This window comes from Rattus norvegicus, chromosome 1 (genome assembly GCF_021556685.1).
Source record: "Rattus norvegicus strain SHRSP/BbbUtx chromosome 1, alternate assembly SHRSP_T2T, whole genome shotgun sequence".
Lineage (NCBI taxonomy): Eukaryota > Metazoa > Chordata > Mammalia > Rodentia > Muridae > Rattus > Rattus norvegicus.
In genome coordinates, this window is record NC_141534.1 from 94193866 (window position 1) to 94206442 (window position 12577).

Here is a 12577-nt window from a genome sequence, read left to right on the forward strand (position 1 = left end):
CGCCCCCAGCCCCTCACTGGGGGATTCTAGGCAGGGGCTCTACCACTGAGCCACGCCCCCAGCCCCTCACTGGGGGATTCTAGGCAGGGGCTGTACCACTGAGCCACGCCCCCAGCCCCTCACTAGTGGGGTACAGTTAGGTAGGTGTTCAGCCATCAAGCTCCACCCCAGTCTTTCTTTGTTTAATTTATTAGGCTCTATTCCAGTGGTTCTCAGCCTTCCTAGTGTCATAACCCTTTAATACGGTTACTCACATTGTGGTGACTCCCAGTGATAAAATTATTTTCGTTGCTATTTCATAACTGTAATTTTGCTACTGTTTAAATCATGTTGTAAATATTTTTGGAGATAGGGGTTTGTCAAGGGGGTCAAGACCCACAAGTTGAGAACCGATGCTTTATTCTTTTTTTTTTTTTTTCCTTTTCTTTTTTCTGGAGCTGGGGACCGAACCCAGGGCCGTGCACTTGCTAGGCAAATGCTCTACCGCCGAACTAAATCCCCAGTCCCTGGGTTTTTTCTTTTTTAGTTGAGAAGATTGTCTTAGTTAGGGTTTTTATTGCTGCAGCAAAACGCCATGATCCAAAGCAAATTGTGATGAAAAGAGTTTATTGTGCTCACACTTCCACACTGTAGTCCATCACTGAAGGAAGCCAGGCAGAAACTCAAACAGGGCTGGAACTCAGAGGCAGGAGCTGATGCAGAGGCCATGGAGGGGTGCTGCTTACTGGCTTGCTCCTCATGGTTTGCTCAGACTGATCTCTTTTTATTTTTATTTTTCATTTATTTTTTCCTTTTTCTTTTCTTTCTTTTTTTTGGAGATGGGTGGGCAGGGTTTCTCTGTGTAGCCCTGGCTATCCTAGAACTGCTCTGTAGACCAGGCTGGCCTCCAATTCAGAGATCTGGCTGCCTCTGCCTCCCGAATGCTGAGATTAAAGGCATGCACTTACAGCTAGATCGTATGGAGGCATTTTCTCAACTGAGGTTCCTCTTTCCAGGTAACTATAGCTCGCGTCAAGTTGGCATGGCACTAGCCAGCACAGTCAGTGATGTTTACATTTTAGGAGCTTTTAACCTATTATTTCTGTGGTTTATGGCTTTGATCTGTTGAATCTGAATCAGTCTCCTCTCTCCATCATCACTGGATTTGATGTACTGACATTTTACTCTGTGGTGTTTCGCACATTTGTTTTATGTGTGTGAGGATTTTTCTGCATATATGCATGTGCTTCACAGATGTGCCTGATGTCCATGGAAGTCAGAAGAGGATGTTAGATCTCTTGGAACTGTAATCGCATATGACTGTTAGTAGCCTGGTAGGGTGCTAGGAACCAGGCCTAGGTCCTCTAAGAGAGCAGCAACTGTTCTTAAACACTAAGCCTTCTCTCTATACCTTCTAATAAACGGAACTGGCCCATAGTCTTCATTTCTGTGTAGCTGAACTTTTCATACCTTTCCGGTAGGTCTTTGCCTACAATTCCAACTCCACCTGTGGCTATCAATTTATTCAGATGTATTTCTTTCTCTCGGAACAAATTGTTTTAATTTGTAGTTTCTGTTGCGGTCCAGGAGTCACCCCTCAAACCATACGCACACCAATCTCAGTCAGATAGGGAGAATTAATGAGCATCTGCCCCAGGATCCTGAGCAGAATCCTCCGGAGCTTTTAAGCCAGAAACATCTGTGCCAAGTTATTCCACCAATCCGGATTTGGGGATAGGGGACTTCCTGAGGAACATGTCTTCGTTCGACACTTATCCTGTCCTCAATGGTTGAGGTATTCAAGTGTGGTGGGACTTGCCGAACATTCATGTTCCAACTTGTCAACTGGGATGTCCGTTACCCATGTATAGGTCTTTTCCTACCAAGTAGGGTGCCAGCTCCCAGGGAGGGCTCAGGTCCAAGTTTATTGTGGCCAACTGTACAAAGCAGCTCTGACTGACCTCAGCTGGGATTGTGATTGGTTTCCAAGGACACCACAGCAACCAACTGGAACACGAGAAAGCTTTCTAGTAACAGCACATGAGGACGTTTCCTTCCAACAATTGTAACAGCATAAAATGTCGGGCTAGACAGGCAGCAGTTTCCCAGGCCTGAATGGTTTCCTAGAAAAATACCTATTGTATCTCTGATTTTGTATTTACTGCTATGCCTCTATTTGTACTTTTTCCCCCTTTATACTTTTGGAGAAGTTCATGAGACAGTGTTGTGTAGGCCAGGTTGGCCTTGAACTCACTTTGTAGCAAAGGACTACCTTTAATGCCTACAAATCCTCCTGCCTTCTGCTGTCAGGTGTTAAGAGATACAAGCATGGAAGTCTGTGGTGGCCCACACTTTTAATCCCAGCACTTGGGAGGCAGAGACAGGCAGATCTCTGTATGAGTTTGAAGCCAGCCAGATCTACAGAGTGAGTTCCAGGAAACCCAGGACTACACGGAGAAACCTTGTCAGAGAGAGGGGGGGGGCATTTAATTAGTTTGCCACAAGTTTTTTAATTTTAGCTAGTTACACAAATGATATTCTAAAATATCCCAAGCCAATTGTTGCAATTTGGCAGCCCAACTACGGGCGCCCATTTAGAAGCTCTCAGGTTGGTCGCAACTCAAGCTTACGATGTGGTTTGAAGGTTCTGTGGGATCTTGGCGATCACAGGATTAGGGTAGGCACATCTTCTAATTTAGGGCTTTTAAGCAAATTTCTCTCTGTTTTTCCCGTCCAATGGTCTCCTTGGTTTGTAGTGGACCTCAGTTTTCTTCAGGTTGGTTAAGGATTTCCATCGTACATTCTTACTTCAACTCATATAGTATCAGTCCCTCCAGCTCATGTTGCTGCAGGGAGAGATTCAAAAATAAAATCATCTCTCAAACTTGGCATGGTGGCACACGGTTGTCATCCCAGCACTTGGTAAGTAGAGACAGGAGGGTCGGATGTTCAGCCAGGCTTGGGGCATGCCTTTAATCCTAGCAACGTGGGTGACAGAGGCAGGAAGTTCTCTGAAGTGGAAGTTTCTGGATATGTCAGGTCATACAGACTCACATGGTGTTTTGCTAAGACAGACTCACCCTGTGTGAGCATGTGGGATGTTTGGAGAAAGTATAAATGGGACTCAACAGACAATGATAGCACACTTGCTTAGCTAGCTTTGCAACGCTTCTTTGGTCTAAGTTTTCATCTTTGCTGATCTTTACTTTGCTTAGAGAGTCAGGGAATTCCTGGCATCCTGGCTAGTCTTGGTCATTCATGCTGACACATGCTGATTCAGTGGAGGCCTGGTGGTTTCTGCTGGATCATGCCACTGCTGCTGATTCATGTTTGCTATCCCAACACTACTAAACTGCTGGTATCCTGACAAACTGAGATTGGAATCACCCTAAAGAATTACTTCTAAACAGGTTCACATCCTGAAAGTCCCCAGGAGTGGGGAGACCCTCACTCAAGACTCGGGATGACGCGACACCCCAAGAACTCACGTAAGACTGTCCTTGCTGTAATTTACATGAGGTTTATTGATAGGAACCAGCGGACTGGGGTCCAGACTCGTATCCCACACAGGGGCAGAGGAGTTCAACCCCGAGTGGCTGGAAGAAGGGGTATTTAAAGGAAAAAACGACAGAAACCACAACCTAAGGGGGTAGGGGTGGTGTCATTGGAAAATGTCGAGAATACCAGTGAAAAATCACAAGGAGACACTCCCTGTTTCTCAAGATTGTTTAACTGTATGGTCTGCCAGTTTCTGGGAGAAGCTTTCTGTTTCTCAATATTGTTCTTTAAGATTTTAATCTAACTTTATGGTCAGTTAGTACTTGGGAGAGAGTTGCCAAACCAGCTGGTGTAATTACAGTTCCAGGGCTTGACCAGTTTCCTTCTTCTGCTCTAAACTTTTGTCTAGGGAGGCAACCTTAAAACTTCTACCTTTCATTCCCCACTTCTTCTATTGGCTAGTTCTAATCCTAGAACTAAATTTCAGTATCTTTATAATATTGGTTTTTTTGACCTTGTAAAGCACTATATTGGTGGCATAATATCAAAATCTGAACAGCACTTACTCTTTTTCTAATGACGGTAACTAGTTTATTTAACACACATGGACCTATAATCAGAAACAGAAGCAAAATTAAGAAGGGTCCCATAAGGGAAGATATCAGAGTAGTCATCCAAAGAGACTACTAAACCAGCTCTTGAACCATCCCTGATGCCCTTCTCTGTCTCTCTGTCTTTTTTTTTTTTTTTTTGTTCTTTATTTTGGAGCAAACCCAGGGCCTTGCGCTTCCTAGGTAAGCACTCTACCACTGAGCTAAATCCCCAGCCCCTGTCTCTCTGTCTTTTGTCTAACCTTTCTCTAAGTTTACTCATGTAGTCTTTAATTATTCCTGAATGGTCTACATAGAGGCAACATTCTTCCTTTAGTGTAGTACACAGACCTCCTTCTTTAAGGAATATCAGGTCTAATCTTCTCCTATTCTGAAGGACTACCTCTGAGAGGGAGGTTAGGGATTCTTGTAGGTCAGCTAAAAAAGTCTTTTTTACTCTTTTTATATCTAAGTCAATGGCAGCCCTGAATTCTCCATAAGCTTTGTGTTGTAGGGCAACAGCAGATATCCTTGTAGCTGCCCTTGCGGCACCTAAACTCAGCCCTAAGATAATTGTCAGAGTAATTCTCAACTCTCTTTTGTGTCTTACTAAGTCTTTAGCATCAGGATTCTAATCTGGACACTATCTGAACCTACACACAAAAGTCATGACTGCCTTTTAGAACTTCTAAACTTATACAGGTTGTGATCCCTGAGGCACAGTCCCAAGAAGTGTTAGGAGTACTAACATATGCAATGTCTTCATAGTAAGGGGATGTTACATCATTTACAATAGAAATGAAGCCTACCCCCACACCTGCGATTGGGGGACCTATCTCAATGGAGTCCAGGGCAAACATGAAATTCTTGTTTCTAAAGCACACACCTCAAGTGAGCATTACAGCAACCTCCCAGTCATGTCTCTGATGTATCCACTTATTTGACGTGCATGTCTAGGGAGATTTTTGAAGATCCCAGCTCTCAGCCCCAACAGCTAGTACGAGGCTGGTGAGGGCTGAGACTTGACAGCTGTCCGGGTGGTCAGCAGCACCAGGTACCATCCTTTACAGCGAGGCTCGGTGCCTGGGCTCGGTGTTGTCGTATGTATCCGAGTCTCCAACCTGGAACTTGTGAGATCTCTCAAAAGGGGTATAGTCTGCTGTCAGCTGTGACCAGATTTCTTTCTGTGACACCTGTAGTTCTTTTAGCCTGGCATACAAATCATTATTACTATGACATGTTGGTTTAATAACATCATCTAATATACTCAGAGGAGCTAAGGCCCCATATAAGATCGCAAAGGGGGTAAGGCTGAATCTGGAAGGGATATTTCTTGCTCTGAAGAGAGCAAGAGGGAAGGAGTGCCATGGAAAGTCTTCTTGGTCAATTTGGTCAGGGTCTCTTTTAGAGTTCTATTTATTTACTCTACCTGTCCTGAACATTGAGGTCTGTAGATATAATGTAATTTTTAATTGACCTTTAAATACTTGGCCACACCTGGCTTACCTTGGCAATGAAAGCAGGGCCATTATCTGACCTGATTACCTTGGGAACTCCAAACTGGGGAAAGATTTCTTCCAGTATCTTCTTGATAACTACAGAGGCTGTCTCTTGCTTGGTGAGAAAAGCTTCTATCTATTTCTGAAAAGGTACCTATAAGCACTAGGAGATCCTTGTAACCATATTTTTTCAGTGAAGTTTACTTCAACTTTTCACTAAACTTTTTAGGTCTTTTTGCCCTGTTTGCTTGTTAAACATTTACTTGCTGACATACCTTATACTTTTCTACTCTCTCTCTGGCTAAAATCTTAAAGTCTATTACATATATCTTAATTACTTGATTAAGCTTCTTATCCCTTAAATGAGTCCATCTGTGTATTTGGCAAAGTGAGTCTTTTGTTAGTTCTCTGGGGAGTATAGCTTTCTCTCAAGTGTCATTGTCCTTCCTCTTCTAAGCAATTTTGGTCTTTTCTTCTATTGTACATTCTAAGTGAGGCCATCCCTTAGTCCGATCCCAGTTCCTAGTGGCTGTCTCTTGCAGGCCTCCAACCAGGATAGGCTCCTGCATAGCCATTTCCCGAGCCACTTTATCTGCTTTGTTACTGCCCATGTCACTGAATCTCTTCCTTCTGATATCCAGAGCAATGAATAATACTCACAGTTGCTGGCTTCATCAGGGCATCCAAGAGATGGCAAAGGCATCTGCAGCACTAATGTGTAGGGGGTAGAGGTTTGTCCATCCCAGATGACATTTGTGTTGTCCACCATGACAGCACCCACTCATTTCTGACCTTCATGAAGAGAACTGTTCCTGTCTGTAGACAAGGTAGCCTCGGCTTTCAGCAGGGGTCAATCAGTCAGTTGTGGAGGTCTTCCCTCCACCCATGGGCTTCTGCCAGTACTTGACACTTGTACTGTGGTGGCTCCAGGTCAGGATTGGGCAGCAAGGTGACCAGATTGCCCCCAACTGGTGGAGAATCTAGTCCATGACAGCTGACCAGTGGTCCCATCCTCTGGGACATTTTATTCAAAGGCAAACATCAGCCACTCTACCCCAGTTTAAGTCCTGGATTGGGTGGTAATTGTTAGTGCCCGGCAGGCAGGAACGGTGTGTTCCAGGCAGAACAGCACTAAGCCACACATCTCCCAGCATCAGGTACTGGTGCACTGAGACAGGTCTTAAGCTCCACATACACAGTCTGTAGATATGTATACACATGGCCTCACCCAACCATTTCAGCCCACACAAGCCATTTTGGAGAGCAAATTTCTCATGAGCAAGGGATGCGGGCAGTCAGGGATGACCATGAACTAGTGGGTTACCTGGCCCACGCCAAGGTCCAATGTTCGTCAGGTAGTCCATAAGTATTGCTTGTTGCCAGTAGCCCCCTGTACCCAAGGTCTTTGATGGACACTGGCCCACTGGGGTGTAGGAGCACAGAGTGTTGGGTCCCTGTATCCACAAAACACTGGGTGGGCTTCCCCTCTATCCTGGGGCAGTCCCTGACCTAGTGCCCCTTTTCCTTATAATAGGCACTCTGATCTGTAGCCAGGAAGTCTCTTCTGTTGCCAGGTACTGTCGTCCTAGTCTCTCTAACTACTGTGGCCAGTATAAGTTCCTCTCTTGCCTTGCATCTCTCTTTAGTTCTCTAGCTTTTTCTTCTTTCTGTCTCTTTTCTTCCCTAGCTTCTTGCTGTTTTTTTTTCCCTGAACTGCACTTCAACCTTACTTTCTCTGTAACTTATATTAACTCTCTCAGCAACTTAGCTTAACCCCTCAAGTTTCTGCAAATTTTTCTTCATAACTTTTTCTTACCTTAGCCAAATTGGTGAGGCGTTTTCCAGCCCCTCAGAGACCCACCATTGGAGCCTGACGAAAGACTTGTAGTATCCCCTACCTTCAGGAGTATTGATGTCAACAGGCAGAAGTGAGGGCCTTCCATCTGTGTCTGGAACATTCTTGTTGGCCTCTAGTAGGATTCTGTATTTCCTCAGTGTTAAAGAGGACCTGTAACAGCTACTAAGAAGCATATTTTTTTTTTTTTGGAGTTGAGGACTGAAGCCAGGGCTTTGTGCTTGCTAGGCAAGTGCTCTACCACTGAGCTAAATCCCCAACCCCACTAACAAGCATTTTAAGTGAGATGGTGAGAAAACAAGAAGAGAGTTCAGAAAGTAGAGGTCCGTCGAAGAAGACACATAGCATTCAGTCACATAGAAAGACAATCAAAAGATTAACAGACAAAGAACAGAAGTGTGGGGGTTGGGGATTTAGCTCAGTGGTAGAGCACTTGCCTGGCAAGCGCAAGGCCCTGGGTTCAGTCCCCAGCTCCAAAGAAAAAGAAAAACAAAAAACAAAAAACAAAACCAAAAAAACAAAAAAACAGAAGTGTGCACAAAAACAAAAAGCAAGCGGCCACTGCGAGATCACCACAAAACTGAACTGATTCAGGCTGGAGAGATGGCTCAGTGATTAAGAGCACCGACTGCTCTTCCAGAGGTCCTGAGTTCAAATCCCAGCAACCACATGGTGGCTCACAACCATTTGTAATGGGATCTGATGCCCTCTTCTGTGTGTCAGAAGATAGCTACAGTGTACTCATATACATAAAATAAATAAATAAGTCTTCTTTAAAAAAAAAAAAGTGAACTGATTCAGACAGGTGCTTCGGTGACCTCACCAAAGACAGATGAAGGGGAGTGGATTCCACTTTACTCCTCCTTCCCAGGGGGACACCAAAGACAGATGAAGGAGAGCAGATCAAAAATAATGGTTAAGTCAAAGGTACCCTCTGGAGGCCAGCTGACATCAAATGTTGGCCACTCTGAGGAGCAAAAGTCCGCCATGGACCCTTCTTAATCTCAACTGATAAGTTGTGTGCTCTAGCCCTAACTTCAGTCCAGTGGGCTAAAATCAAACTCAGAGGAGTCCCATCATCAAAGTCACAAGGAACACAAAACAAAGACCTAAGACACACAAAGACCACCCTGGAAATACAGATGGCTGGAAGGGCATGTAGATTTCTCCAATCCAGGAGAACTACAGAACTACCGTATCCTCACTGGTACCCAGACGGGAATCTCTCAGGCATCCCTGGGGTTCCCCCCAGATGTCCTGGGACGTCTCCCAGTGCAACACAGTTGGTGATCCCCTGGCACATCTACCACTCACACCCGCCGTCTCTCCTGAGACGTGAGCTTCCTACTCTACCTGAGAGGAGAGCGACTGCAAAACCAGAACTCGTGAGCAAATACAGACCCAGAGTTTAGCCAGCACGGATACACAAAGACACAACACAAAGACACAGACGCTATCTCACCTCCAAGTGGGTCTTTGGAGATGAGGGTGGTCGCCGATCCTGAACGAGCGCCCAAATGAAAGACCCCAAGAGCGCGAAGACCCTCACTCACGTCTTGGGATGACATGACCATCCAAGAACTCATGAGAGACTGTCCTTGCTGTAAAAACATGAGGTTCATTGATAGTGCACTGGGATTGAAACTTGTATCCCACACAGGGGCAGAGGATTTCGACCCTGAGTGGCAGGGAGAAGGGGTATTTAAAGGAAAAAACCACAGAAACCACAACCTATGGGGGAAGGGATGGCATCATTGGAAAATATCGAGAATACCAGTGAAAAATCACAAGGAGAAACTCCTTGTTTCTCAAGATTGTTTAACTTTATGGTCTGCCAGCTCCTGGGAGAAGCTTTCTGTTTCTCAAGATTGTTCTTCAAGATTTTTTTTTTTGGTTCTTTTTTTTCGGAGCTGGGGACCGAACCCAGGGCCTTGCACTTGCTAGGCAAGTGCTCTACCACTGAGCTAAATCTCCAGCCCCGTTCTTCAAGATTTTAATCTAACTTTATGGTCAGCTAGTTCCTGGGAGAGAGTTGCTGAACCGGCTGGCATAATTGCAGTTCCAGGGCCTGACCAGTTTTTTTCTTCTGCTCTAAACTTTTGTCTAGGGGGGCAACCTTGAAACTCCTACCTTTCATCACAAATACCCAGGTTCAAATTCCTTAGCTGCATTGTGAGTGTGAGGCTAGCATGGGCTACCCCAGAGTCCATCAGTATTCTCCCCCTACATTACAACAACAACAAAACATAAAGCAAAACAAAATAAAACAAAAATTCAAACCCAACTTTTCCACATTAACAATCATTTTCTCTGGTTTTTTATTATTAGTTTATTAAAATTACTTTTTTATTTCTTCACAACGACTTAGGTCATGTCATTTCCCCCTCTCCAGGGCCTTTTAATTCCCACAGCATCATGGGCATTTGTTGTTTTTGTGGTCCTTTGTCATAACTCTTTTGACTGAGGTCCCACAGAATCCTGATGTGGTTTATATTTGCATTTCCCAGATGCCTAAGGATGTCGAACATCTGGAAACTATTTTCAGTCATTTGTGTTTCTCCATTTCAGAATTGTCTGTTTATTTCAGTGGTCCATTCATTGATGAGTGGGATTGTGGCTGTGTTGTTTAATTTTTGGAATTCTGGCCTTGAATTCCAGTACTCAGGAGGCAGAGGCAGATGAATCTTTATGAGTTTGAGGCAAGCCTGGTCTACAGAGGGAGTTCCAGGACAGCCAGAGCTACACAGAGAAACCCTGTCTCAAAAAAAAAAATCAGTTCTTATATATTCATCAGTGCCTGGGCCACACACACACACACACACACACACACACACACACACCCCACAAATATCTATTTATTTTTTGAGACTGAGTTTCTCTGTGTAGCCCTGGCTGTCCTGGAACTCCCTCTGTAGACCAGGCTGGCCTTGAAGTCAAGGATTGACCTGCCTCTGCCTCCCAGGGCTGAGATTAAAGGTGTGCACCACCATGCCCAGCTATGTTCATCATTATTGATATTAAACATAAATATTAATATGTATTCATGTGTCTGTGCAACATTCGACCACATCCCCTGGAGATTTAGTATGTTTGCTTTCAAATGAGTAGAACAAAAGCTACTGATTTCATTTCCAACTGCTTTTAAAATATCTTCATTTGTGACAGGGTAAGCCTAAAAGTTGCCTAGGCTGGCTGTTAACTCACAACATAGCCAAGGTTCTGCAGGGAGGAGTCTGTCCAAGGAACAGTGACACAGCCATCTACAGTCCTAGGAGAAGCTCTAGGGGCCATCAAGCCTGAGGACCCCTTGATTGTCTACTTCAGAACTGTGAGAGAATGCCTTTCTGCTGAGGAAGCCACCCAGTCTGTGGGGCTGCAGCACAGCAGACGGGGCAGACGAACACAGCCCCCAAGGCTGTAATTTCAGACACTAATTTAACCTGGACAGGGTGCTATGATTTGACACAGGGACTGTGGGAGTAGGCCCAGCTCTGTCCACATCACATACGAATTGCAGCCTAGTTTGGCACAAGGACGTAAGCAGCCCAGACCTTGGCTGCATCTCGGCTGATGCTTCTGGGTTTCCCTTTGCAGGGTGTCCTGCAGATTCTGAGGGCTCTTTGCTACTGTGGGCCCTGGGGGCCGTCTTGTGCATGCCAGGAAAGGGCTCATGCACAAAGCCACACCTCCAGCCTTTGTTTCAGTACTTTACTGGAGAGCGAGTCTGAGGACAGTGACCTGAGGAGACCTCAGACTTTCTGAGACAACTCTGCATAATGGGGAGCCTTGGGTGGGTTAACCCTGAGGGATGTTCTGAGGAGGACAGGAAGAGGCAAGACAGCAAGAGTCAGGGAGGGCAGGAAGGAGAGAGGTGGCATGAAAAGTGTTTTTTTTTTTTTTTCCTAGTAGGCATGGGGATCTCAGTACTCCCTGGGGTGGAGGCAGGAGGATCAGCAGATCAAAGTCATCCTAGGCAACATAGCCAGCTGGATGCTTGTTTGAGATAAATGAGACCCTGGCAAAAGAGGATGAGTGCAGAGAAGTGGGGGAGGGAGGGAGAGGGAGAAGGGGAGGGAGAAGAGGTGAGGGGGAGGGGGATTAGATAGGGGGAGGGAGAGGAAGGGAGGGAAGGAGAGGGAGAACAACCATGCTGAGGTTGGAGGATGATGAGGGCACAGGAGTACGTACTCTTCACAAAAGTCAAACTATGGAGCCACCCAGCACGCCTGTCATAGGAGGAACGGATAAGGAAAATGTGCAATATACACACATGGCAATTTTTCAGACACAAGATGAAAAGAAATCATGTGGGCTGGAGAGATGGCTCAGCGGTTAAGAGCACTGACTGCTCTTCCACAGGTCCAGAAGAGGGCATCAGACTCCATTACAGATGGTTGTGAGCCACCATGTGGTTGCTGGGATTTGAACTCAGGACCTTTGGAAGAGCAGTCAGTGCTCTTAACCGCTGAGCCATCTCTCCAGCCCTACAGTGTACTTATATACATGAAATAAATCTTTTAAAAAGAAAAAAAAAGAAAAGGAAAGAAGCCATTTTGAGACGGGTGGGATGTGAGAAGCTCAAGAAAGTAAACAGCCTGCCTTGTAATTCCAAGCTGCACGGTAGGCTGGAGAGATGGCTGACAGTGAAGAGCGGTTCCTAGCAGCACATCCCTGCTTCCGATCTGTTAGAAACTGGTTTCATGTGGTAAAACCCTTTACCAGGTGTGGTGGCTCACACCTGTAATCCCAGCACTTGCCAGGCTGAGGCAGGAGATTTGCTGCAAGTTAGAGACTAGCCTGGACTACGTAGTGAGTTCCAGATTAGCCTGAGGTCGTTTATGAGATCCTGACTCAAGAAAAAAAAAATCTTCATTTTTAAAACAAACAAGTCGCAGGTCTGGAGAGATGGTTTAGTGGTAAAGACACCGACCACTCCTCCAGGGGACCAGGTTCAGTTCCCAGCACCCACATGGCTACTCACAACTCTCTTTAACTCTTGTTTCAGGGTATTGGACACCCTCATAATGCATACATACATGCATGCATACATACATATATACATACAAGCGAAACATAATTGCACATAAAATAAAAATGTAAAAGAAGTAAAAGTAAAAAGCAGAGTTAAGCACTATCTTTCTTGGTTAAAGCAAACC